Genomic DNA, 26,221 nt, shown 5'->3' with positions numbered 1-26,221 from the left:
CCCCTCTGTCAGTCCTTACATTGGCTTCCTGTATCCTGTAGAAATCAATTCAAAGTGCTAACCCATACCTATTCCGAACAATTCTAGCCCCTCATATCTTTTCACAGATCCATAGGTATGCCCCTTATCGATCTCTCCACTCTGCCCGTGACCTTCTCCTGTCTGCTGCTCGCAACCGTAAGGCTAACTCACACTTGCAGGACTTGTCGCGGGCGGCTCCCTTCCTATGGAATAGCCTGCCTACCGCCATCAGACTCTCCCCTAATCTTTTAAGAAGTGCCTTAAAATCCATCTCTTTAGGAAAGCTTATGGCCTCCCAGACTAACCTCTACCTCACATACTTGTCTCTTGCTCTCTCCTAAAGGGCAGCACTCATTACTCTCTCCTCCAGCTCTGCTTCCCTCCCACCCTTTTTAATTGCTATTTCCTGTCCTAATGTAGACTGTAACATTGTTTGAGCAGGGTACTCTTCAACCTATTGTTCCTGTAAGTTTTCTTGTAATTGCCTATTTATAGTTAAATCCCCCCTCTCATAATATTGTAAAGCGCTACGGAATCTGTTTGCGCTATATAAATGGCAATAATAATAAAAAAACAGTAAGAATAACTGACAAATACAACAGATTAAAGGAACATACATTTGCTAAAAGCAAAGAAAGACTAGAGACATCTCTGAAAGTATATGCTGGCCACAAAGCTTGCAATGTGTGCAATGAACAAGAATGCATATTTTACTTGTGATTAGGGGTTCTGCCTGGCATGCCAAACAAAGAAATTATTAAATGGAAAAAAGATGATTGATCGGTATAGGACAGCTACTAAATGTATTTAGTTACAGATGAAGTGAGTAGTGACCAAGAGATTTAATAAAGAGGAGCAGTAAAGAAATATCTTTATATATTATATATTTAATTAATATATAAATATAGATCGTATTACTCTTTCTCCACTTTCCTTCTATTGGTTACTTTTTCTCACTTGATCTGTGTACCAGGTGGTGTGAAAATGATGCACCTTTCAATGCACTGGAAAATATATACATAGTGAATATTGACCAAATGGTATGCTTTTTTTGCTAGTTAGAATTGTTTTTTGGTTTATTTTTTGTAGACGATATTCAGATGAACCGATCAGCGTCATGAATGTCTAATGGACTACCCGCATTAAATTGTATTTTCGTCTGAGCCACATTTTTCTGCTTTGCCCAAGTCTATTGCTCCTCGTGGATTGTGCATTGATTTAGAGGCAACGAGAACACTAGAAATGTTACATATATATTTAAAATGCCACTGTCAAAACTAAGATTTTTTAAATGACACTATCCCCAACAAGACACAGGGATGTCTCAGGCTTTCAAAGGCTCCATTTCTAATGACTTCACTAAAGGCTTAGGGGTCTATAGCACTAGTGGTAGTTGAGGTCAGGCCTGTGGGGCCTAGAGCATACAGTACTGAAAGGGTGTGGGTTAAGGTGTACCAGTCTTCAAAATGATGTTAACTACTGTGATTCTTAGCAGTACAAAGCCAGATGATATAATTAATAGTCGTATATTGCAATAAGATATATGAAATGCTTAGCCATAAACCATAGAAGAGAATCACGCATAAAGTTGGAATCAGTAGCAGATGACAAAAATGGGACTAGGACTCATACACAGCAACCACCTGGATCCAAAGTTGTTGGGAGTGGGCAGACTTTCCATTTCATATACACTTGACAATTGCAGATGAAGCTAAGTAAAATCTCAAATTGGCTATGCTGTTGAAAATACATTGTTGGAGCAGCAGTTTGTCTTCCTGAACAGTAGCTGGAGCTGGAGCTGTAGCATATGTACATAATTAGAGAAAGAAGTGCAGATTGATCTTGTTCTCTGCTGGATTCAGTGATTAATTGACTATTTTAACTGGTCCTAGCTGAAAGGTTGTTTTCCTATTCTCTGATCTAAACCCTGTTTTTACAGAATCACTAGTAAAGCTAAATGTCCTAAATGTATTTTTTGTATAATTTTCCTCTGTGTATACAGAGTGAGGGAATGGGTGCCCTGTACAGAGGGGAATTTTGTGCCCCATTAAGTAGAAATGGGGTTGGCTTTCTTGGAGAATTTGTTTCATTGGAGGACTTGGGGGTTTAAGAACTATATTCTCCGGAGAAGAAGCTGGAGTAGCTCTACTGCATTTTAAGTTTTTCACCAAAACCTGCAGACCTCGAAGGAAAATAAGGGCCCTGTTATGTGTATCAGCCATTAAAGCTGAAGCTTGCTACTTGCAATATTTTAAAGACAAAGAGAGCAATGGAATATTTCTGGGACTGTTCGCATTATAGCAGGTCTTATGTAGTTGCATTCTAGTTAGCAGGAGACAAAATGTACAGAACTACAGTTGCCTCTGATTGTCCACATTTATAGTGAAATTAACCAAGATTTTTGTATTTTGTAGTGTGCAGAAAACGCGGTTGAGAATTTCAGTGTCTGTGTTTTCATGTACCCGTAATTATATTTTACCGTTTGCTTTTCTAGTGAATTGTAAAAGCTTAACAGAAAACAAAGTGTGCATTGTCTACCGTGAACCAGTTTAATTTCTGGCTCAATGTAAGTAGGATCGGGTGTTGAAAATTGTCTAGTTTAAATGGTTCTCCATTACCTGTAAGAGCTTTTCTACATTTTGGTTTATCTTGTGCTGACTAACAAAATCAATAGAACAATCAACAGTACAATAGAAAAGGAGTACAATGACATAAGCAAAGATAATGCAGACACCAATACCCTATGTATCCACTATAATACTACTACTAGAATTATGCGAGCATTCTGGATTTTTAGGATTATAAAAAGCAATTGTTATCTAATTTTAATGTAGTTTAACATGCTATTACTTGCAGTTACCCTCTTGTGCAAAACTATTCAAAGTCATTGTGTTCTTAGAATAAAATGTAATATTTAGTCGAGTTTAATATTATTATTTTTTTATTTTTAGTTTTTTTACAGAACCCTCAATATATATTATTTGAAAGTAACTGGTTCTTTTCTTTGAAAACAGTAACATGCTATGACATCACAACAATTTGCTGATAGCATTTTAGAGTCCTGTGTCCCATAACACGGGACTCATTAAACTGAAGAAACAAGGGATGTCAGCAGGGAACATTTAGATATGATCATGTGACTGTTCTGTCCCAAATACTTTGGTAATGTCATAAATACAATAATCGTCATTAAATGACTATTCATATTCACACATGTAATGGCCAAACAAATGTGTCCCATGCTGTAAATTCTTCACCAGTGTTTACATTTTTACAGCTTGACACTTGGATCTAGAATAGCAATTCATCATACATCTACTAAAGTGACACACAGGTCCTTGAATTTCAACCATACATCTGATGTGTAATGCAAAAAGTATCAAAACATTTTTTTACATAGTGACACATGCATATGTAATTCAAAAGTATGTCCCATGTACTAAAGATCCTTCCCATTTTTCACTCCAAAGTCAAAGTACTAAGACTCTATCAAGTGTTCTATTTTTACTCTCGTATAATTCTAGCATATTGCAGTTGCAAGTGACAACCAAAATAATACACTCAATGGCAAATTAATGAAAGTCTCAAGTTTTTAGGATGTTATACACACCTGTGTGCTTGTTAATTTTACCACAGATTTTACTAGGAGAGCATAGATTTCACAGCAGCCTATAAAAACCTATCAAAAGAGAAATTGTGAAGTAAATATTAGCTTTTTTCAATTTTAAAGTAAAAACTGTTACCATTTTTTATTATTACTTAAAATAAAATAGTACATGTTTTTATAGCCTTTGTTTATATTATTTAGCAATTCATATAAATAAGTTAATGATTTAGTGCATCCCTTGGTTTAGTCATGCTCTAGGGAGGCAGCCATCTTTAAGTCTCTATGGTCAGTAGTTCAGTTTAACCGCAAAAAAAAACTTGTAATCAAGACATAGTGAATGCTAGTGAATGCAGAAATCATGAGCAAGTATAGAGTATCAAAAAACAACAACAAAAAAACTGTTGGACTTTTGAATTGTTCATGATAAGTGGTGCTTGTGACTGAAGAAGAGCAAAGATGATGCCCTCGTAGAGCAAAGGTAAGTCACGAGCTAATGTAGCATGTGCTAAAAAGAGTCAATAACTTACTAAATAACAGATGCAAACCATCAAAGATTTAAAAATAATATCTGTAAGTATTACTTTACTGAGAGGGTAGTGGATGCATGAAATAGGCTTCCAGGTGAAGTGGTAGAGGTTAACACGGTAAAGGAGGTTAAGCATGTGTGGGCTATGCATAAGGCTATCCTAACTATAAGATAAGGCCAGGGAATAATGTATTTAAAAAAAATTGGGCAGACTAGATTGACCGAATGGTTCTTCTCTGCCGTCACATTCTATGTTTCTATGTTTCTATATAGCATGCAAGCTTTGAATTTCATTAATAAAAAAAATAATGTATTATGTGATTTTCCCACCCCCCAAAAACTGAGAATAACAGACTTAATTAATTGAATTGAAGATATACAAGATGGGATGAATCTGACCTGAATGAATGTGAGAGATATGTAAACAAGGAGATATAAAATTAACTGAGAGATTACAAAAAGAGGGAGATATGAGATTAAAATTGACAGTCTCAGTAAACACAAGGACCTAGAGGTCAGATGCCAACTGGAGCACCATAACAACTTAATATCAGTGACGTTGGTATGGTTTCCAGAGTGATTCTTTAAATTGTTGGGGAGATAAGCATGCAATAAAAGGGGAGAGAGATAAAATAGAGGGGAAGCGATTGTGATATTAATGGTGTGAGGGGAAAGATTGTGAAGTTAATGTTGTGAGACCATGGAGATATGAAATGGAGAGAGAGAAATAGGAACAAATAGGGAATTATATGATAAATTATATATGTGTTATGGAGAAGTATGTATGATAAATTATATATGTGTTATGGAGAAGTATGTTTGATTAAAGTGGTACATGTGTGATGGGAGATTTATAGAACTATGTTGATGGGCACAGAAGTGTGACGGGAGATGCTCAGCCATATTGAGACAAAGTGTGTATTTTACAATCTCCCTTCTGCTTGTCACTTCTCCTTTTGTCACATATAGCATCACATTGTATTAAAATGTTGTATTCAGTTGTATGTAACTGTGAATAAAATTACATACTGATCCAAATTATTGTGCGAGGAGAAACTCTAAAACACAATTTAATCACTATTATTGTACATACATATATTTGATATTTGTTTGTATAGTTTAAAGAATGTGTTTCTAAATATTCTTGTTTGCTACAATGTGTAAATGTGTTTTTTCTTTATTCTTTTGAAAGGATTTAAAAAACTGAATACTCTCTTTGTATTTCAACAGATTTTTATATAAAGAAATTCACACAAAAATAATTGTATTCCTGTTTTCTGCACAAAACATTTTATGCAGAATATTTTCTTTCTGAATAAAATATGCCTGTTACCACAATAGGTTTCAAATTGTTCAATCAGCACATGAATGTTACCTGAGCGGCCATTTGCAGAACAAGTTGGCTCTCCTCTCTCCATAAAGCACTGAACTAGTCTGAACATTTTACAATTTCACAAACCAACAAATTACCACAGCTACATATTCTATAACATCCTTACAAGTATATGAGCAATCTACATCTGCAAAGAAGACATTTTGTATAATTTACATCAGCAAATATAAATGACCAGTTCATGTCAGGATACATGTACCTGTTTTTTGAAACCTTTTTCTGTATACGTTATATGTGCCAAAATATATTTTTGCTTATAATAGGTATATTACAAATGAATAAGTGATAGAAGTAAAATCGCAATTCAGGTATGTAGAAGGGGAAGGAATAATCCATGATAATAGGAGAATATTATAATTACCTAAACTAAATAACAGACAAGTATTGTTAATGGGGTAACTGGGGTAACTGGAGATCTATATAAATGGTAAGAAGGTAGTAATATGAATATTAGCCAACAGCTGTGCTGGCTGTGCGGTCAGCTGGAGATAGCTATAAAGGAAAATCTCATGCAATGTTAACACAGTGAATGAAGAGAGTAGTATTGAGACAAAATCTAAAAGTAAAGGTTTATGTGGAGGGAGTTAGTCATGGAAATATCCAGGAACAGACAAAAGGTCAGACGTTCCCAGAGTTCAGTGATTATCCAATAAGATAAAGCAAAACACAGGAGTATTCACAGGCTGAGATTGGGAGACTATGACTACAAAACGAGCTAGTTTATGATAGTTGGGCTTGCAGCTGATTGGTAAGTGGCTAAATCAGGATGAAGATCTGCCAAATCACTCTTGGTTTCACTTCAATCTGAAATTTCACAAATTAAATTTGAATGGCAAAACTGAGGCAAAGCCAATCTGTGACTATTGGGGAGTTGGGAAATTTTTCTACATCATCTATTTTTGGCTCAGTTTTTCCTGTCAGGTTTAGATTTAAAAAAAAAATGAATCTGGCGAATAACCCCATAAGTGATTAGAATAGATAGCCCACATGTAAAAAATAGGAAGCAAGTCCTATGTAAGAATTGAGGATAATGCAGAGAAACTGCAAAAATTAAGTAAGTGGTTTGGTTTAAGAAAAATCAGACTAGCGATGTCTTAAAGAACATCTTACATGCCTTTTTATATTAAGATGTTGAATCAAGCCTCCAACAGAGGGACACCTATAAGATATCCCATTACGTGTTGCATAGTGTTAAAGTATGGTCATTCAGCCACTGATCCATGGTGTAATTTAATATTGCCTTGTTAGGGTATGTGATTGCTATTGATTTAATACAACTTTTAATCTACTTCCTCGAAAGTGATATTCCATGTCTCCATAATTACACCCAGCACACAAATGGAAAACTCATAGAACCCGGTGAGAGATCACATTCAAGGCAGTCTTTGGGAAAATTTTACATTATATAAAGTGGTGATGATCATCCAGTGGATCGCAATCCAGTAGTCATTGTGTTCCAGTAGGAATGCTGACAAGACCTAGACCATTAATGGAGAGAATAATCCAGGCACTCCAAATTGTTCTAAACAATAGGCAATTTTTATAGGACCCAGGTGTGGTTCTTAGGTCCAATAAATATTGCCTATCGTTTGGAACAATTTGGAGTGCCTGGATTATTTTCTACATTATACTTCATACATGGTCTCTTTGGTACTGGGACTGATCCAGCAGCACCCTGAAAGTCCAAAGCGAAGGGTTGAATGCAGTTCCACCATCTATGTTACAAACCTGGACCATTGACCACTGGTTTAAGATGCTGCAATTTGAACCTAGCACTAGAATGTTGATATGTTACTGTTTATGTGGAATGCATGATTTACTGATATAAAAATCCAACAAAAATCCACCAGTATGTGTTAGTGTTATGAACCGTAGTACTCAATATGCAATGTAGATTTTTTAAAAATCTAGGAAAATAAAGCCCAGAGTTAAAAAGACTTATTGTCTTCTGCTGTGTTGAACATAAGTCAAAAGCCATATGTATTGCATTATAAATGTGGCAGACTATCTGGCATTCATTCCTTAATGGAAAACTGTGAGTTTTACGAGGTTATTTGAGAAATCAAACTTTGGGGCTTAGTTAAGGATCGCTGCATTGCTAGAGCCAAAAGCTGATTTACTTTATGAAACATATTTCAAGTGTTCAGAAAAGAAGGATTGCATCTTATAAGTCAATGAATAAAAATGCACACAAAGTCAGTTATGGAAACTCTCCAATGCGGGTTTGTGATAATATTTAAATCAACAAATCCTGCTCTAGCTATGTCATCTCTGCAATGATGGTTACACAGACAATATAGCTTGTTTTTGGGACAAGAACATCTGCATATTGTTAATATATATAAGGCAACATATTTACTAATAGTGTATAAAAATAAACCAATAACTAACATTTTCTCCCCACTGCTGTTCAACAATACTTTCAAATACACTCAATATTTCAGTGAAAAAACATTGTTACTGGGGTAATTTTTGTGACAGTGAGTATTTTTCACATTGACATCCATAATCCTAACTTTAGAAAAATACAGTTTGGGTCATCAGGGGATGTGACCTTACCTTGAAATGTATTATGTCAGTCACCTGTCAGACACCTTTAAACCAAAGGACATTCACAACGTGACTGTGTGTGCATATTAGTAGAAATAGGCTAGTTTATTTTATTTATTTCCTTGGATGTTGAAGATGCAGAATGTAATCTGAGGGAATAACAAAAGTATGACCCAAGTCTTAAACCAAGATAGACAAACAAAAAAACTATTAATCAACATAAAATCTACAGAATTCAACATGTTGAATAAACTGATCTTTAGGAACTATCATCTTTTAATGCTTCAAACAAAAACAGAGAATATGAGATCTCTGAGAAAGGACAAAAGCTTAGAGAAACTCAATACGTTACCCTCTGGTAAATATCTGTTTAGGTCTCAAAATAGTTTTTGCTCACTTGTGAAACTTCTCAGAGGCATTTAAAACTGATCATATTTATAAGGTTAGTGAACTGAAATGCCAGCAAGTTCTTTCTGCACGATAGATAAAGCAACCCTGGATGATCGTTTTGGCCTGCTTTGGTCCTCGTCAGCAGAGTATAGCTGATAACCCTCTAGACAAGTGACTACAGGATCCATTTCTAGATTTCCCTTTTAACTTGGGGAGAACTGTGTTAATGCATTTTAATGCTTCTATACTGACTATAAGGAGCAATTACACCATTAATTATTTTACAAATATTAATTTTAGGTTGCAGTCATGTGACTCCTGTAAACTGCAATTGTAGGATTGTCTGAGAGCCTCTTGGATTATACTTGCACTCTAGCACTTTTTAATTATTACCATTCTCAACTAACCCTAAATTCCCATTCTATTTAATTAGGATGAGAATGCAGTTAGACAAGATAATTATTACAAGGTTAATTTCTTGTCACTTCTTGTTTTGGGTGGTCCAGCTGTAATAGCTGTGTTGATTAGTGAGCTTTTATGCCCATTTTCAAAAAGCAGATCCTAAAAATCCCCTGTCATTAAGTTTCCAACCTAGCAGCTTGTAAGGCTGAGTACCTTTAGCATCTTTAAATAATGAATTATAAACATTTCTAGTCTGTAAGTGCTTTTTTAATGAGCATGTGAAGAATTTAAAGGCAGCAGATTGCTTTCCGTGACATTAGACAGTGACTAATTGTGACAGTGTTGAACAGAAATATGTTTAAATGGGCTGCTGACTTTAGGTAAATGCATCAATGATAAGACAATGACAGGAGCATTGTTAGACACATAGCAAGTGTCTAAAAGTGTTTAAAATATCATTGACTTTTTTGTTGACTTTGATATCATTAGTCTATGCAGAAAAATTGTCACTCTTATGCCAGGGTCTAGTCCCCTCTCCCCCTACCCAAATGTCCCCATCGGCACATGTGACTCTGCTCTGGGGTGCCTAGACTTTCAAACTAAAAAAAATGTCTCTCTTCATCATGCACTGCATGCTGGTGATGAATGTAATGAGTTTCTTCACTTGCAGGTAACAAAGGAACAAATTAGGTGGGGATCGCCACGCCAGCAACTTGGCTAGGCTATGGATTCTAGGTTAGTTTTTGGCTTATTTATGTCAGGATTACAAGTTGATCGAGCACACAGTACTGTGTCACAGTGAGGAATAAGGATAACATGTAACCGGACCTTAGAATGGCCGGACTTAACGTCTCCAAGAATAGTCAAAATACTTGCCGAGGTAAGGGACACAGAATTAGACACAAAGATGAGGGAAAGCCAAAAGTCAAGGATACCAGATATCAGGGAAGTCAAAACAAAACCAAAGTCAAATAGCAGAAAATCAAGATCAGGAACGCACTCTTGGATAACCATAGACATGAAACCACGACAGGGCAATGAGCAAGAAGAGTGTTGGGTTTAACCCCTTAAGGACACATGACATGTGTGACATGTCATGATTCCCTTTTATTCCAGCAGTTTGGTCCTTAAGGGGTTAAATACCCCTCCTGTGCATCTGATTGGCTGTAACCGGTCTTTGACACCAAAGGCAATTACCAGGTTTCTATGTGCATGATTGCTGCTCATCACAAACCCTCCTGCGGATTTGATTGGACATTACCGGCCTTTGACCCCTAAAGTAATTACCAGGTTTTCATGTGCATGATTGCTGCTCGGCACAATTTTCCTGTCAGGACGGTAATGTTGCTTGGCACAACTTTTCCTGTCAGGACAGTAGATGCCATTAACCAAATTTTTATGTGCGGATGAATTCGTGACAATTTTAAAGGTTTACAAAAAAACAAACAAATACACAGGGACAGTAAGTGCCATAATAGATAGTTAATGTAGATGAAAATTAAAGTTGGTTAGGAACAAGTTTGAAGTTATCCCTTAAAACATGCTTACTAAGATGGTATTAATTCCTGACTCTTACACCGCAGAGTTTGTATTCTTCTATTACCCTTCAACTTTTTCCCACCTCATTTGATACTGAAACAGTCTTATTCTACAGAAGTATTATCCATTTTTTCAAAAGACAACCTTTTACACATCTGTGTAGCCTAATACATATATACAATTTCAGTATTTTACCCATTTCTCGCCAGTCTGGTGCTAATGCCCATAAATTTGATACACGTTTGAACACCATTACCACTACAGTGTGCTGTATTACTCCTGGGACAAGGATAGCAAGAACAGCTCCACCCATTGTAAGTATTCAAACTGTTCTTGAGTAGTTTGACTTCTTACCTATGGTCCATGGGGTATCAATCTTTACCTTCACTATTAACCCCAGCGAGCTGGAGGTAGGAACAGCACCTTGTAGACCCCTAGAAAGTTCTTAAAAAAATTATTTGATTCAATTTATTAAGAAAAATGTTCCAAACCACTTAGGAAATTGTCTCAAAGTGGTGCATGTCCCTTTAATTTGTATATTTATTTTACTGCCATTTGTTTTATGTTCAAATACTGTCTGATTGGATAAGCATGTCTATGGTTGAAGAATCCTCTTATATACTAATGGTAGGAGTCGGTGTTTCTCATTTTTTTATTTTACATATACCTCATTTTATAAAATATTTTTCTATTCAAAACTTGATGATTTATTATAATATAAAAAAAATATTTTGAGGTGACAGTTGTCCTTTGAAGTAAAACTGAGTAGATTTTTGTGATAATGAATGATAGGATTTTCAGAATTATTAGATTTATTTTCAGGTTTTCTAAAATTATTATAATCATAGTCCAGTCATTGAATTCGATTGACATGTCACACACTGAGATGGTGAATACCCCTAAACACTCACAGTGGAATACAATACAATAAAATATAATAGTACATGCATTTTAGTTAAAAGAGTAGATCAGAGAATTACAATAATAATTATTTTAATAATAACATAATAACATAATTATGCTCTGATAAGACAATCTCATTAAGTCGAGAATTTCACATCTTTATCGTTCGTGCTATAAAGAAACCTTTCCTCTGTCTCAATGGATGTCCTCTTTTTGTATATTCCTGCTAATGAACAGGTTAGCACTAGTGATGTCCCGAACGGTTCGCTGGCGAATAGATCCTGGCGAACATAGCTTGTTCGCGTTCGTCACAGATGTCGAACATATGCGATGTTCGGTCCGCCCCCTATTCGTCATCATTGAGTAAACTTTGACCCTGTACCTCACAGTCAGCAGACACATTCCAGCCAATCAGCAGCAGACCCTCCCTCCCAGATCCTCCCACCTCCTAGACAGCATACAATTTAGATTAATTCTGAAGCTGCATTCTTTTTTTTCTTTTTTTGTGTTTGTGTTTATTATACATTATCCTCCATAGCCAGTAACCTGTGTTTATTATACATTATCCCCCATAGCCAGTAACCTGTGTTTAGTATACATTATCCCCCCATAGCCAGTAACATGTGTTTATTATACATTATCCCCCATAGCCAGTAACCTGTGTTTATTATACATTATCCTTCCATAGCCAGTAACCTGTGTTTATTATACATTATCCTCCCCATAGCCAGTAACCTGTGTTTATTATACATTATCCCCCCATAGCCAGTAACCTGTGTTTATTGTAAATCTTTCTTTTATTACGGCATATGCGTTATGGGGGTAACCTGTGTTTATTATACATTATCCCCCATAGCCAGTAATCTGTGTTTATTATACATTACCCTCCCCTTAGCCAGTAACCGGTGTTTATCATACATTATCCTCCCATAGCCAGTAACCTGTGTTTATTATACATTATCCCCCCCCATAGCCAGTAACCTGTGTTTATTATACATTATCCCCCATAGTCATTTATCGTTGGACCTAGGCAGCATGATGTCTTAGGCCGGCCCAGAGAGTGAGTGAGTTAGTGAGTGAATAATATAATATATATGTTCAGAAACATATTAGTAATATATGTAAATCGGGTTCATGCAAAGAGGGTGAAAAGGTATTAAAGAAAAACACACTTATTGCATCAAATTTACAAAGCCAAACTTTTAAAAGCTTTCCTCATTTCTTTCTCGGGATGAGGAATATATCGGTAGACTGAGGATTTCCATCTGCCCAATCTTTTAATAATATGCACTGGAGTGTCAGTGTTGAAGGAGACCGAAGCTGCCCCTATTCTAAGTGAAAGACCCGAGACATGGATACAACCCAATCTTAGGAGTAGTGTTCTGATGTAGAAGATGAATTTAGCCGTAGTCAGAGGGATTCAGTGAGAGTAGTGGTGAAATGTGTGTGGCATGACTGAGTATGGGTAAGTAAGAGTCAAGTATTTTAACTGGGCACTAGTTCTAGGTGGGATAAAGTGGTATAGCGGATGGATGAGTAGTTTGGTTCATTTTAGAGGTTTGTAGAGAAAGTATATAGTGATCATGATTTTTAGCGATATCCAATATTTTTAAGGTGGTCTCAAACAAACATAAAATGCTTTATAACATTTCTGGGAATATCGAATAGTTGTGTACAGTAAATCAGAGAGGGCTCAGAATATCGAAACCTGGATGAAGTAGGGGGTCTGTTTTATTAAATATGCTTTTAATGGGATAGGACGTTAGGAAAGGTGAGTGATTGGGATAAGTGGTTGTGGCTGTATTTACCTTATCCTGGGACCGACCTGGCTCCTAAGCTTGAGCCACGCGTGGCTGGATCACTCCTGCCTCCACACGAGCTGCATGCGGCTTGATCTCCTCTTCTGATTTAACCGGGTGCACTGACTGCAGTGATCGGTCACGTGGCCCGCTGGGCACTAGGAGCACAGCTCGATTCATGAGCTCGCTCTTAAAGGGGCAGTGGGAGCCAAAAGTTGATTCAGGTTCCAATTGGCCCACATCATTCCAGCACCCCCACACACAAACGTTTTGGGGGCATAGGCATGATGTGGGCCAATCAAATGTTAAAGGATATTTAAACTTCCCTAGCCCTATCCACTTTGTCCTATCGTGGTTTCTGTGTCAGTATCCTTTAGTGCGTTCCTTGATCTATTTTGTTTCTTTTGGTATTGACCATGGCTTTGTTCTTGACTCTGAATTTATCTTTAACCCTTTCCTGTCTTGTTTGCCCGTGTGACTGATTACCATCTACCTGACTCTGGCTTGTTCTCGTTTTCGTAGTCTCTCTGTTACCATGACCTCGTCTCGTTTCTGATTATGCTTTATCTCTGTCTGACGTTTAGTCTGGCCCTTCTAAGTCCAGGTAATAAGTTATATGCTAGTCTTGTCTCTTGCTATCCTAAACTCTGCGTGTTGGGGTATTACATCATGACATTATGATAGGACCATGGGCCCTGCAGGTTTAGGACAGCAAATGGCCTCCTATGAGGCAAGATTTTAAGAACAGGATCACTGTATGAACCAGATTGCCAAGGCCCATCAGACACTTTTGTCCAGAAATGCTTATTTGGCCCCTGAGACATTGGTATGCGTACCACCTCAACCTGTACCTCCCATTCCAGAGGCATCTATCCTGACTAGAGATGTCCCGAATAGTTCGCAGGCGAATAGTTCCTGGCGAACATAGCTTGTTCGCGTTCGTCACAGATGGCGAACATATGCGATGTTTGGTCTGCCCCCTATTCGTCATCATTGAGTAAACTTTGACCCTGTACCTCACAGTCAGCAGACACATTCCAGCCAATCAGCAGCAGACCCTCCCTCCCAGACTCTCCCACCTCCTGGACAGCATCCATTTTAGATTCATTCGGAAGCTGCATTCTTTCTTTTTTTTTTTTTTTAGACAGAAGTGTGTTATATTTGAGCATGCTAGGCTGAACGTGCGTATATCATGGCTAGTTGCACTGAGGGTATGAGTATATAGCAGTACATTGTTGTGAAAGATGTCTATCATGTTTAGGGTGTAGCTTGCACCTTATCAACTGTGTATTTATATCAGCAGCTCCACCACTAGTTATAAATCAAGTGTGAGTCGCCCCATGAGATGAGACTAGAGAATAACATAATACATGAACGGTTAAGGTAAAGGCATGTAAGGAACTACGACAATAAACTCTTTAGGAGGTGAAATAATGACATGTTTAAACGCTTGCTAATTTACGATTAGTTAATGTGCAGAGAGCAGTTCATGTGATCAAAGGCATGGTGTGGAGGATCGGCTATAGTGGGACATGCTTCGCAGGCTGCTGTTTACTGCTTGTGCTCATCCGATCCCTTCTGGGCGCCAGGTGCAGACCCTGGGAGTCCCTGATACCTGGAACAAAGGCAAGTCTCTGGCTGAGTGCCAGGTTCGCGGCTTGAGATGGTGGAAGCTTGATTTGTCGGGTGGTCGGATCTGTCCCGGTAGTGCTTCACGCCTGGTGCGGGATTGTGGTGGCTTAAGGTGGAGGCGAGTGCTTGACGTGGGGCAGGCTCTGCATTTCTGTTTGTGCCTCCGGTCCCGTCTTTGACGCCTTTTGCGTTGGTGGATTTTAATGGGGACTGCTTCGCTTAGCTGTGGTGGAGCTTGTTGGGGCTTCCTGCTTGTTATTTGCTTCCAAAATTGATTAAAGAGTCTGTCCAGCTTAGACTCAATTTCCTGCCATGCTTTGCTGGTACCAGGAGGACACGCAGCTGCCGCCATATTGGGAGAGTCACAGATGAGTATGTGAGCCTGGGCGGCTGTGCTCTGTGCATCCATTAGCTCCAGACAGCCTCTCAGGGGTGGATCGGGATAACCCCCACCGGTCCGAAGGGGGGGTAACGGAGCTCCTGCAGGGAAGTAGCTGCTCCTGCGCATCCCAGGATCGGGAGATCGGTTGCCTCTCCCGCCCAGTGAGCACCAGGCCACACTTGCCACGCGGAGGTAAGTAAGACTCTGCCGCTATTAAGCATGTCGGGTCGGTCAGGTAGGAGCAACATTGCTGGGTCATCCCCTTCTGGGGTGAAATTTGCTTGTTGATAGCTGCTTAAAGTGAGATATTGAGGGAGCTCACACAAAGTGTGTCTTTCCTCCATGACAGCTAGGCCCCGCCCCCGGAAGCTGAATTCTTAGTGAGAGGAGGGACAGTGTAGCTGCTGCTGATTTAAGAGGGAAATCGATAGCTAGGCTAGTGTATTCAGTGTCCACTACAGTCCTGAAGGACTCATCTGATCTCTGCTGTAAGGACAGCACCCCAAAAAGCCCTTTTTAGGGCTAGAACATCAGTCTGCTTTTTTTTTTTTTCTTTGTAATCTAATTGCAGTTGCCTGCCTGCCAGCGTGTGTCAGGCTCACAGCGTATACTGTGCCCACTTGCCCAGTGCCACCACTCATATCTGGTGTCACAATAGCTTGCATTTAAAAAAAAAAAATGCTTTTTTGACTGTAATATAATAGCAGTCAATTTCCTTCACACATGTGCGTTTCAGGGCCTGCCAGGGCACAGTGTCACACCAGTTTATGCATGAGGCATCTCCCTACTAACCTCTGCAGGGGCTGTCTATAATTGTTCCCAAGTCCTTTTCATTTAAAGTGAGGAGTGTTCTCACCAATCCTATTTCTAAACTCTCTTCTACATATCCAGGTACTATCAAAAGCACTGACAAAGACATGCATACACTCAAATATTCACAAACTTACAGACACACTATACTACATGCACGGGAACCATTGCACTGTGCCAGCAATGCTTCACAAAGAGAAGCATTGAATACAGCATTCAAATTAAAGCAAAAAGAGCTCCCTCTGGGCTATCTGATTGACAGCATCAATGGTGCAACTTCTCACCTTGATAAAAAAAAGTGCTGATTTCTCTTGAAATCAGACACAGATTGATTTGTTCTTCAATGCACTAATTTAAATATAACACCTTTTTGTTGTTCTGTAAGACTTTCACTAACATTCTAGTTATAAATTTGAAAATGAAGAAATAGCTACATTTTCTCCTGCTAGTAATAGCAAATGCCATTTTAATGACTTCTTTTTTTGCCTTCCCGTGCTCCACAGATGTATTTTTGTTTTAATCAGATTGTGTTACCATGCCAATCCCTTACTGAAATGAACTAGAATTACTTGTAAGTATTTCATTCCAGGGTTTCTTTTTTCCTTGGTCTATTATTTTTTACCACTCACGCTCCCGTAATGGCACTATACTAAAAATTCTCTTTGCACTCTATTTGTCTTTCTTGAGCAGAACGTACCTAGGCAGCTCTTGATTAGATTAGATTAAATCAAGATGGTTTAAGCATCTGGCGCTTGTACTGTGTAAGGTACATAATAATGGCTTTGATAGTACCTTAAATCCTATTAGATCTGTTAATCTTATTGGAGAACACATTCCAGGTCTGCATAAACTGCCTTACTTTAATACTCTCTCCCTGTCTGCCTAATCCATTACGATGAGCTGAGGCTGAAAGCATATGATGCTTGTTGTAAATTGAAACATTTACAAAGTGAGACTCATCCCTGCCTGTAGCCAGTCTTGAGTAAACCTGGGAAATGCTTTCAGCTGGATGCCGTGGATCCTATTTACAGTAATTTTCAAGGCTCAGAATAATAACTGCCCTTTTTCACAGTCATTTAAAAAAATCATCAATTGAATACATTTTTAGTACAAAATAAGAATTTGTCAAATATTCTTTTGAAAAAGTGTTCCAGCAGTAATATGCTAAAAGTTTTTTTTACAAATATATTAATGACAGAAATCCCTTTAGGTTAGTGATATTGTATATTTATATCAATCAGTTCCTGCAATCTATTATTAACTAGCACAATTCTTAGTTTTGGTTTATCTTCAAATTTCCTGCCCTTATCAGGTCATAAATATGTGACAATGTTTTACCTGTCAGTTAACACAATAATTTGTTTGGGTATCCTTATGTATAACCTGCCGCCAAAGTAAACTGAAATATATTTGCTGAGTCCCACAATCATCCTTAGCTCTGTAATTATTGTATTAAAGGAAAGCTCTCCCATTTTAATGCAAGGCAGCTGCATTCAATAATTAAACAAGATATGTATAATATGGATAACCTTCTTACAAAGTCCTGTGAGTGCACCTTCCTTGATACATATAAATATATATTATATATATTATTTAATATATATATATATATTTATATATTAGTTTTCTTATTATTTTCTCTACAATACTCTCTTTTCTGCAACTAAACTGAACATCTTTTTCATACTGGGCGGTGTCCAAACGAATTTATAAAAATGTTTTTTTGTGAACAATACAAATAGAAAATGGAGTAATATGGAGTGTTATAGCTGTAATCTTATTAAATGCAATATAGTAAATATACTTGGCTACTATGCACAGAATACAACTTACAGCAAGAATATGCAGTAAAATTACTAAAAGAGTCATTTATAAATAAGATAAGATAAATAAGATAAGATTAGGTTGTGGTCGGAGACAATAAGCTGATTTATGTTAGTGGTGAACAAGTCGGCTGTGGTGTGCTGAAACCGACATTCGGGTAGGCCTGTAAAAAGAGGGCCCACCATTGCCACTAATTTAAATGGCTTGATAAAGGAAGTGGTGGGTGGGGTAAACCAGACAGTCTCAACCAAGAGGAATGGGCGACCTGTGTATTTATAGTAATATCCCCTCCCACAACTACAGGGTCCGCCCACAGGCTCAGCCTTTCCATTTGTGGTTGGAGACAATAAGCAGAGTTATTTTAGTGGTGCACAAGTCAGTTGTGGTGTGCCAAAACAGACATTTGGGTAGGCCTGTAAAAAGCGGGGAAAAAGTTAGTAGTTCAACACTTTAATATGTGTCTACATTATGTCATCAATACATTTTATCAGCATTTATCACAATACCTGAAAGAGAAAATTAGTTAGTAGGAGACACTCTATAATACCAAGATACTGGCTGACCTATATTATGCAAGTGGCAAAACAATTAAGCTAAATTGGTGTCTTGGAAACCTAACTAGTTGCCAAGTGGCGATGAGAGGCTCTACCTAGGATTTAGCCCGTTGGGTATGTTTGCCATCGAGCATTGTGGCAGGGTGTTGGCCTCTCGGTGAGGATTAAAGAGATTCAAAATAAATTGAACCAATTAAACCAATGACAGGTGAGGCTCTAACTGCTTTTACCAAGAGGGCGGAGATGCGAGGCAGTAACTATGATTTGGCCCAAGGGCTAATACCTCCGTAGTGGAAGATGGGAGTTGGCCTCGCGGAAAAGCTATATAATGGCACAAGAAGCTGAAAACTACCTATGGCCATTAAGGGTACCCTAACAGCCAGACCAAGCTAAGTTCTGTAGAGTGAGTGCTTGTTGTAAGAAGGGAGGTAGTATCTTAAAGCCAGTCACTTACGTGGTGACTTGAAAAACTTAAACGCAAAACAATAAATGTGGCATGATTAGACATACACCTGACAGATAAATGAAAGCTATGCTAGAAGTTGATGGTAAGAATAGGTGAATAGAAATTGGAGGGCAAAAGAAAATGCTTACAGAGATCCAAAACCAAAATCCAACTGAGAGAGACCCAAGAACTTAGTGTTTATAATTCAGAACTATGACACCAACACTAATGAAAATGCAACAGAGATTGCCGGTAAGGTAGGTAAAGTAAGTGTAATGAGCCTAGGACACAAAATACTCCATTAATATCTGTTACTAAACTAACCAAAGGAAATGAACAGTGTAATAAATTACTCAGTTGACCATACATGCAAAAGTACCCCCAGATATGCAATGGTCGGTATAAAGTATACCTGGTGAGACTTGGCATAATGATATAGGCCATTAAGGAGGTTACCAGAATAATTGATCAACAATTGAAAGAGGCCATAGCAGACAATAATTCTTATAATGCAGTAATCGAATTGAAAGCCCATACCAGGTGGTAGAAGCCCTGTAGGGCACGTTAAGACATGCATAATGTAGGGCTTATTAAGACTCACTTGTAAATTGCTTATGACAAGAGAAAACTCATTTAAAGGTGCACTCCAGACTCCCAAAGCACTTTAGTATGCACTTTTTTTTTTTTTTTTTTTTTTTTAAGTGCAGTCTTCAGTACAATTTGACACGTCTATAATTCACTTCCCTGATAAGCCCAGTGGAGCCAAACTCAAGAGGCAGCAACTGCCCAGAGCACCCACCTTGCAAAGACTTCTCATTGAACTGGACCAGGAAGTCTGCGATTGGACAGCCACAGAAAAATTGGGCAGGGTTAGAAGGGGAGGGCAGGCAGAAGCAGTAGACAAAAGAACTGCAGATTTTGCAAGCAGTGTTAGATTATACCCCTATGAAAAATTACATAAATAAATGCATGCATGTTGTCATTCGGGGCACATCCACTAAACAGTGATTCCCACTTAGTTTGTATTTGGGCAGTGGTGTGACTATTTAAGTGCATACAGCATTAATAGAGATCATAGAGAGTTCTAAGATGTAGGCAATACAAAATGACCCATGAATAACCTAAAATAGCAAACTCATTATTGATAGATGTTATTTGCAGAAAAATATGAAAATAACTTCAGGCAAACATGTGAGATATCAGGACAACATTAGCGAGCCAGAATTAGTTAAGGCTTAAATATGCAGGGGTGGCTTAGTACTTAGTAAGCATGCAATAAACAAATCCCAATAACAGAACACATGTCAAAAAGGCTGTTAAAGCGAAACAAATCCAGTATTTTTTTTTTGTTTAATAACCACATGTATAAGCCCACGTTTGGGCCTGATATAAATTTAGGCAGTCTGTTGCAACACCTAGCCACATGATTAATAAACAATGTAGGTCCAATGAGTGCCTGAATACCCAGAGGGCAGACAAATAAAACATTAAAAATAGGGTGGCAACTGAAATGCATGATACATTTTAGGAGTTTGAGATTGTTTAGTAAGAAGATTTTTAGACATTTAGAAGATATTCCCTTTAAACAAGATAAATCAGTTTAAAGTTTCATTGTTTACAGAGAATGTATATAAAAGTTTATATTTATATTTCTAAACCACATGTATAGACGTAAATTTAGTTTGCAACACCTAGCCACATAAATGCTAAACAATATAGGCATAATGAGTGCATGAATACCCGGAGGGCAGACAAATTAAACATAAAAAGAAGGATGACAACCGAATTGCACATGATAAAAGTCAATATGGTAAAATACAGTAAGTAAAAGCATGAACCTAATTGAGGTATCGCTATAATGCTATGTACGATTGAAATAGGCTGAATTTGCATTAGAAGTGAAATTTGCCATATCCAAATGAACAAACTTACAGTTTTGTAGAGGAAAAAGAGTAAATAAAATAAAATGTGTGAATAGTAACAGGCGCGGCTGGGCCAGTCACAGAGGTGCCCCATAAGCTTCGAGTGAGGAGGCTCTTTACTAGAGTGTGGTAAAATGAATACTTGCGTGGGCCGCACTAGGCCAAGACCAGCTTGTCTGGAGGTAGTTTGTGTTGATTACCTTTGACCTGAAAATATATGGATCTGTATCGAACCAGACAGTCTTCAACGAAGCCCAGACTTTCTCAAGACTTAAAGGACCACTCTAGGCACCCAAACCACTTCAGCTTAATGAAGTGGTCTGGGTGCCAGGTCCAGCTAGCTTTTACCCTTTTTTTTTATAAACATAGCAGTTTCAGAGAAACTGCTATGTTTATACTGAGGGTTAAAGGACCACTCTAGTGCCAGGAAAACATACTCGTTTTCCTGGCACTAGAGTGCCCTGAGGGTGCCCCCACCCTCAGGGACCCACTCCCGCCGGGCTCTGGAAAGGGGTAAGTGTTTAAAACTTACCTTTTTCCAGCGGTGGGCGGAGAGCTCTCCTCCTCCGATCCTCCTCTTCTCCTCCCCGTCGGCTGAATGCGCACGCGCGGCATGAGCTGCGCGCGCATTCAGCCGGTCACATAGGAAAGCATTCATAATGCTTTCCTATGGACGCTTGCGTGCTCTCACTGTGAAAATCACAGTGAGAATCACGCAAGCGCCTCTAGCGGCTGTCAATGAGACAGCCACTAGAGGAAATAGGGGAAGGTTTAACCCATTCACAAACATAGCAGTTTCTCTGAAACTGCTATGTTTATGAAAAAATGGGTTAACCCTAGCTGGATCTGGCACCCAGACCACTTCATTAAGCTGAAGTGGTCTGGGTGCCTAGAGTGGTCCTTTAAGCCAGCCTCCAGAGCCTCTAGTGGCTGTCTCATTGACAGCCGCTAGAGGAGCTTGCGTGCTTCTCACTGTGAAAATCATGCTTTCCTATGCGACCGGTTGAATGTGAGCGCGGCTCCTGCCGCGCATGCGCATTCAGCCGATGACGTCGCGAGGAAGAAGAGGAGGAGGAGGAAAGCTCCCCGCCCGGCGCCGGAGAAAGAGGTAAGTTTAACCCCTTCCTACCCCCAGAGCCCGGCGGGAGTGGGTCCCTGAGGGTGGGGGCACCCTCAGGGCACTCTAGTGCCAGGAAAACGAGTATGTTTTCCTGGCACTAGAGTGGTCCTTTAATGAAATAAAAATCTCAATCCATGTAGACCTAAATGATCAATCATATAAATTTAAAAAAAAATATGATTAATTACATTTATAAAATATAATGAAACAGCTTCTAAATCGTATGAAGATCACATTTCAATACTAAACCGCGAAATAAGTGAAATAATGAATTGAAAAAACTTTGTGAAACACTTCTGTGCATTTTTTTTTCTAAAATCATGACATCTCAGTGTATCTCAAGTATAAATAAAAAAAACAACTGAAAACTGAATTCAGGTTAAAAAGGTAGTCTTCATAAAAAAAAAAAATAATAATAACACAATATACTCTGTAATAAAAATATAAAAAACTCCACATATCAATATGATTATGATGATGTAATTCTTCATTTCTAAATGTAAAAATAAACATCATAAAATCGTATCATCGATCATTAGAAGGTGGAATCCAAAATAAATCCATAACATAGCATAGTGGACATAATGATCACATCTGGAAGCTATAAAAAAAATATACATAAAAAATGTAGTAAAAAACAACAAATATATAAAACACACCATATAGCAATATTATTAAATAATAACATAGTCTCATCATTCTGGAATAGGGCCAAAAATGCACATCTCTGATTTTTGTTTCTTCCTGTGAATGTTTGTTTGAAAACTTCAACCTCACACAGGAGACTGTTAAAAATGCAATTTCCTGGAACAAGCAGGCAATTAACAGAGCAGGAGAGAAGAACTTTGAAAGTAAATACTCTGAACTAGATTCTCATAGCTGTGTAAAGATTCACTCTGCTTACTGAATGGCAATTCCCCCCTAAAGTCTATTTGTTCTGCTAAGAGAAAACAGCATCCTGTCTAAAATCTGAAGTAGGGCTCCAAATGGACAGTTTTTATTAGGAAGTGTGTAGGGGAGTTGTATGAGTCGCAATGAATGCATGGCTAGGGCTGCAAAACCTAAGTAGTTTTACTCATAAATAATAAAGAATTAAGCAGTGAGACTGCAGGGACACACAGCATGCCCAAAAACGTAGTTAATTAAACTGAAGTAGTTTTGGTACGTAGTCTGAATCAACACAACATCATTGTAGGGATAACTTGGAAGCCTGATATACCATCAATAGTAAAGTCTGTATTATAGAAGATCCTGCACTGAAATTGTGCTGATGATAAAGTAAGATTATGAATGTAATAACAATTACCATATTGTGTACCATATTAAAGAGGAACTGTTTTACTGACATTTCCTACGTTACTTACTACATCTGCTGTTGAAGTGTTTTCTAGATTGAGGTATTAGAGGTAAATAGAAATAAGATTGACTTTGTTGCAATTCTGTGAGAAAATGTTCTCAATTGTGTAATCTTTCCATTATTCCCTGAAACGTGTAGTTGAGGACAAACTGGCAAAACATTTGGCACAAACACATGTTTTTGTAAATGATGAGTTATTTACAGGGTTACTCCAAGCACCATGACCACTTCAGTGATTTAAAGAGGTCATGGTGCCTGCAGTTTGTATGTGTAGTGTCTCTATAAAAATGCTGTGCATACAGAGATTAATCTCTCTGCTGCCCCCAGCCACATTATGGTGGAACAAGAGTTCCAGGTCAGCTAAAGTAAAGTCTGCATACATTTCGATCCCTAGACGACTAAGAGCTGTCACACAATTAATGAGCACCTCTGCAGAAGCCGGACGTCATGAATCTTTCTACAGAGAAGATCAGGAGACCAGCTGTACCCACGAAGAGGGCAATCCATTACTAAATAGCTGCCCCATTATTGGAGAATGGGGGAAGTGTACTCCTGGTATCATAACCAGTGGACTGTAGTGGTTTTAATGGTTGGAGAAACCTTACAAAGAATATGTACATCTCTGAAAACCTTAAAAATGGCTAAGCATAAATTAAAATATAAGATACAGAGATGTAAAATTATGTGAGTGAGATGGGTCCAAATGTATTCACTGTTGCCTTTCATCACATCTGTATGTTTGCCTGATAACCAGCAAGTGCTGCCAATGTGCATGTGTGTGTTTGCTGCTAGTCTTAAAGATATACATGATCAGTCTATAATTTTAATGGTAGGTGTATTTTAACAGTGAGAGACAGAATGAGAAAAAAAAATCCAGAAAAACGCATGTCAAAATAAAATGAAATAAGTATTTGATCCCCTATCAATCAGCAAGATTTCTTGCTCCCAGGTGTCTTTTATACAGGTAATGAGCTGTAATTATGAGTAATCTTTTAAAGGGAGTGCTCCTAATTTCAGCTCGTTACCTATATAAAAGACACCTGTCCACAGAAACAATCAATCAGATTTCAAACTCTCCACCATAGCAAAGACCAAAGAATGTCAGCGACAAGATTGTAGACCTACACAAGGCTGGAATGGGCTACAAGACCATCGCCAAACAACTTGGCGAGAAAGTGACAACAGTTGGTGCAAATTTACGCAAATGGAAGAAACACAAAATAACTGTCAGTCTCCCTCGGTCTGGTGCTCCATGCAAGATCTCAGCTCGTGGAGTTTCAATGATCATGAGAATGGTGAGAAACCAGCCCAAAACTACACGGGAGGATCTTGTTAATGATCACAAGGCAGCCTGGACCATAGTCACCAAGAAAACAATTGGTAACACACTACACCAAGAAGGACTGAAATACTGCAGCGCCTGCAAGGTCCACCTGCTCAAGAAAGCACATGTACAGGCCCGTCTGAAGTTTGCCAATGAACATCTGAATGATTCAGAGGAGAACTGGGTGAAAGTGTTGTGGTCAAATGAGACCAAAATCGAGCTCCTTTGCATTAACTCAGCTCGTAGTGTTTGGAGGAGAAGGAATGCTGCCTATGACCCCAATAATAACATCCCCACCATCAAGCATGTAGGTGGAAACATTATGCCAAGGGGACAGGACAACTGCACCACATCAAAGGGACGATGGACAGGGCCATGTACCGTCAAATCTTGGGTGAGAACCTCCCTCCCTCAGCCAGGACATTGATAATGGGTCGTGGATGGGTATTCCAGCATGATAATGACCCAAAACACACAGACAAGGCAACAAAGGAGTGGCTCAAAAAGAAGCACATTAAGGTCCTGGAGTGGCCTAGCAGTCTCAAGACCGTAATCCCATAGAAAATCTGTGGAGGGAGTTGCCAAACGTCAGTCTCAAAACCTTAACGACTTGGAGAGGATCTGCAAAGAGGAGTGGGACAAAATCCCTCCTGAGATGTGTGCAAAACTACAAGAAACGTCTGATCTCTGTGATTACCAACAAGGGTTTTGCCACCAAGTACTAAGTCAAAGGGGTCAAATACTTATTTCACTCATTGACATGCAAATCAATTTATAACTTTTTAGATTTTTTTCTGGATTTTTGTTGTTGTTATTCTGTCTCTCAATGTTAAAATACACCTACCATTTAAATTAAAGACTGATCATCTCTTTGTCAGTGGGCAAACATTCAAAATCAGCAGGGGATCAAATACTTCCTTCCCTCACTGTATACTAGATGGAGTAGAATACTAGATGCTAATACAAGATTTGGATTACAAATCAGGATTTTCTTTCTATAACTGGAACTACTGGTTCACGGTGAACTATTCATTATATTCTGCAGTGCTGGTAGGTTTGTGGCTGGAGTAAGCTTTAGAAAGATGTAGATTAATTCAGAATGAGTAATGTCAGAAAGGTGCAGAGTACAATTGGGAATGAAAGATGCTACATCCTTATCACATTTGACAAAGGAAAGAAAGCACAGGACTACATGTTCAAGTCAATAATTAGGACCAGTGCCTTAGATACCTGAAATCATGTCAAGTCTGGTACGTACTGCTTCTGCTGAATTTGTGGCTAGATAGATACCGTAAATGCAATGTTAAATACATTGCACATTTCTGCAATAATGCCACCGATTTACAATGTGAAAACAAAAAAAACACAAACAGGTTAAAATATTGTGTGCTACTTGACAACAAAATAAAGTAAAAGTATTGCACCCTAGAAAACATCACCATAAAACAGTTACCAGTTTGGGATAAAGCTGTGTATATATAAATACATTATACTACCTAATATAATATCTTAGCATTCTATATATAACCTCTTCAACACCCAAATGGAGTACAAACATTTTTATTTTTATGTATTTTGCAGTATGAAATATAGTGCATAAAACCTCACTTACTAGTTATGATTACCAGCCTGTAAAATAATATTTTTTTTTTTGGGGGGGGGGGGGGCAGAAGCATCTCGTTACTAATATAATAATTGTAGATTTGCTAATATCTGCTCAT

At 38.2% G+C, this 26,221-nt stretch overlaps 1 protein-coding gene across 6 annotated transcripts in view; it reads left to right on the top strand.

The window, feature by feature from the left end:
* The window catches only part of AUTS2 (activator of transcription and developmental regulator AUTS2), a 1,446,188-nt gene that overhangs the window by 69,383 nt on the left and 1,350,584 nt on the right, over positions 1-26,221 (top strand). The gene's annotated exons all lie outside the window — the stretch shown is intronic.

This window comes from Pelobates fuscus, chromosome 1 (assembly GCF_036172605.1).
Source record: "Pelobates fuscus isolate aPelFus1 chromosome 1, aPelFus1.pri, whole genome shotgun sequence".
Classification (NCBI taxonomy): Eukaryota; Metazoa; Chordata; class Amphibia; order Anura; family Pelobatidae; genus Pelobates; species Pelobates fuscus.
This window is presented reverse-complemented; position numbering and strand designations above follow the sequence as displayed.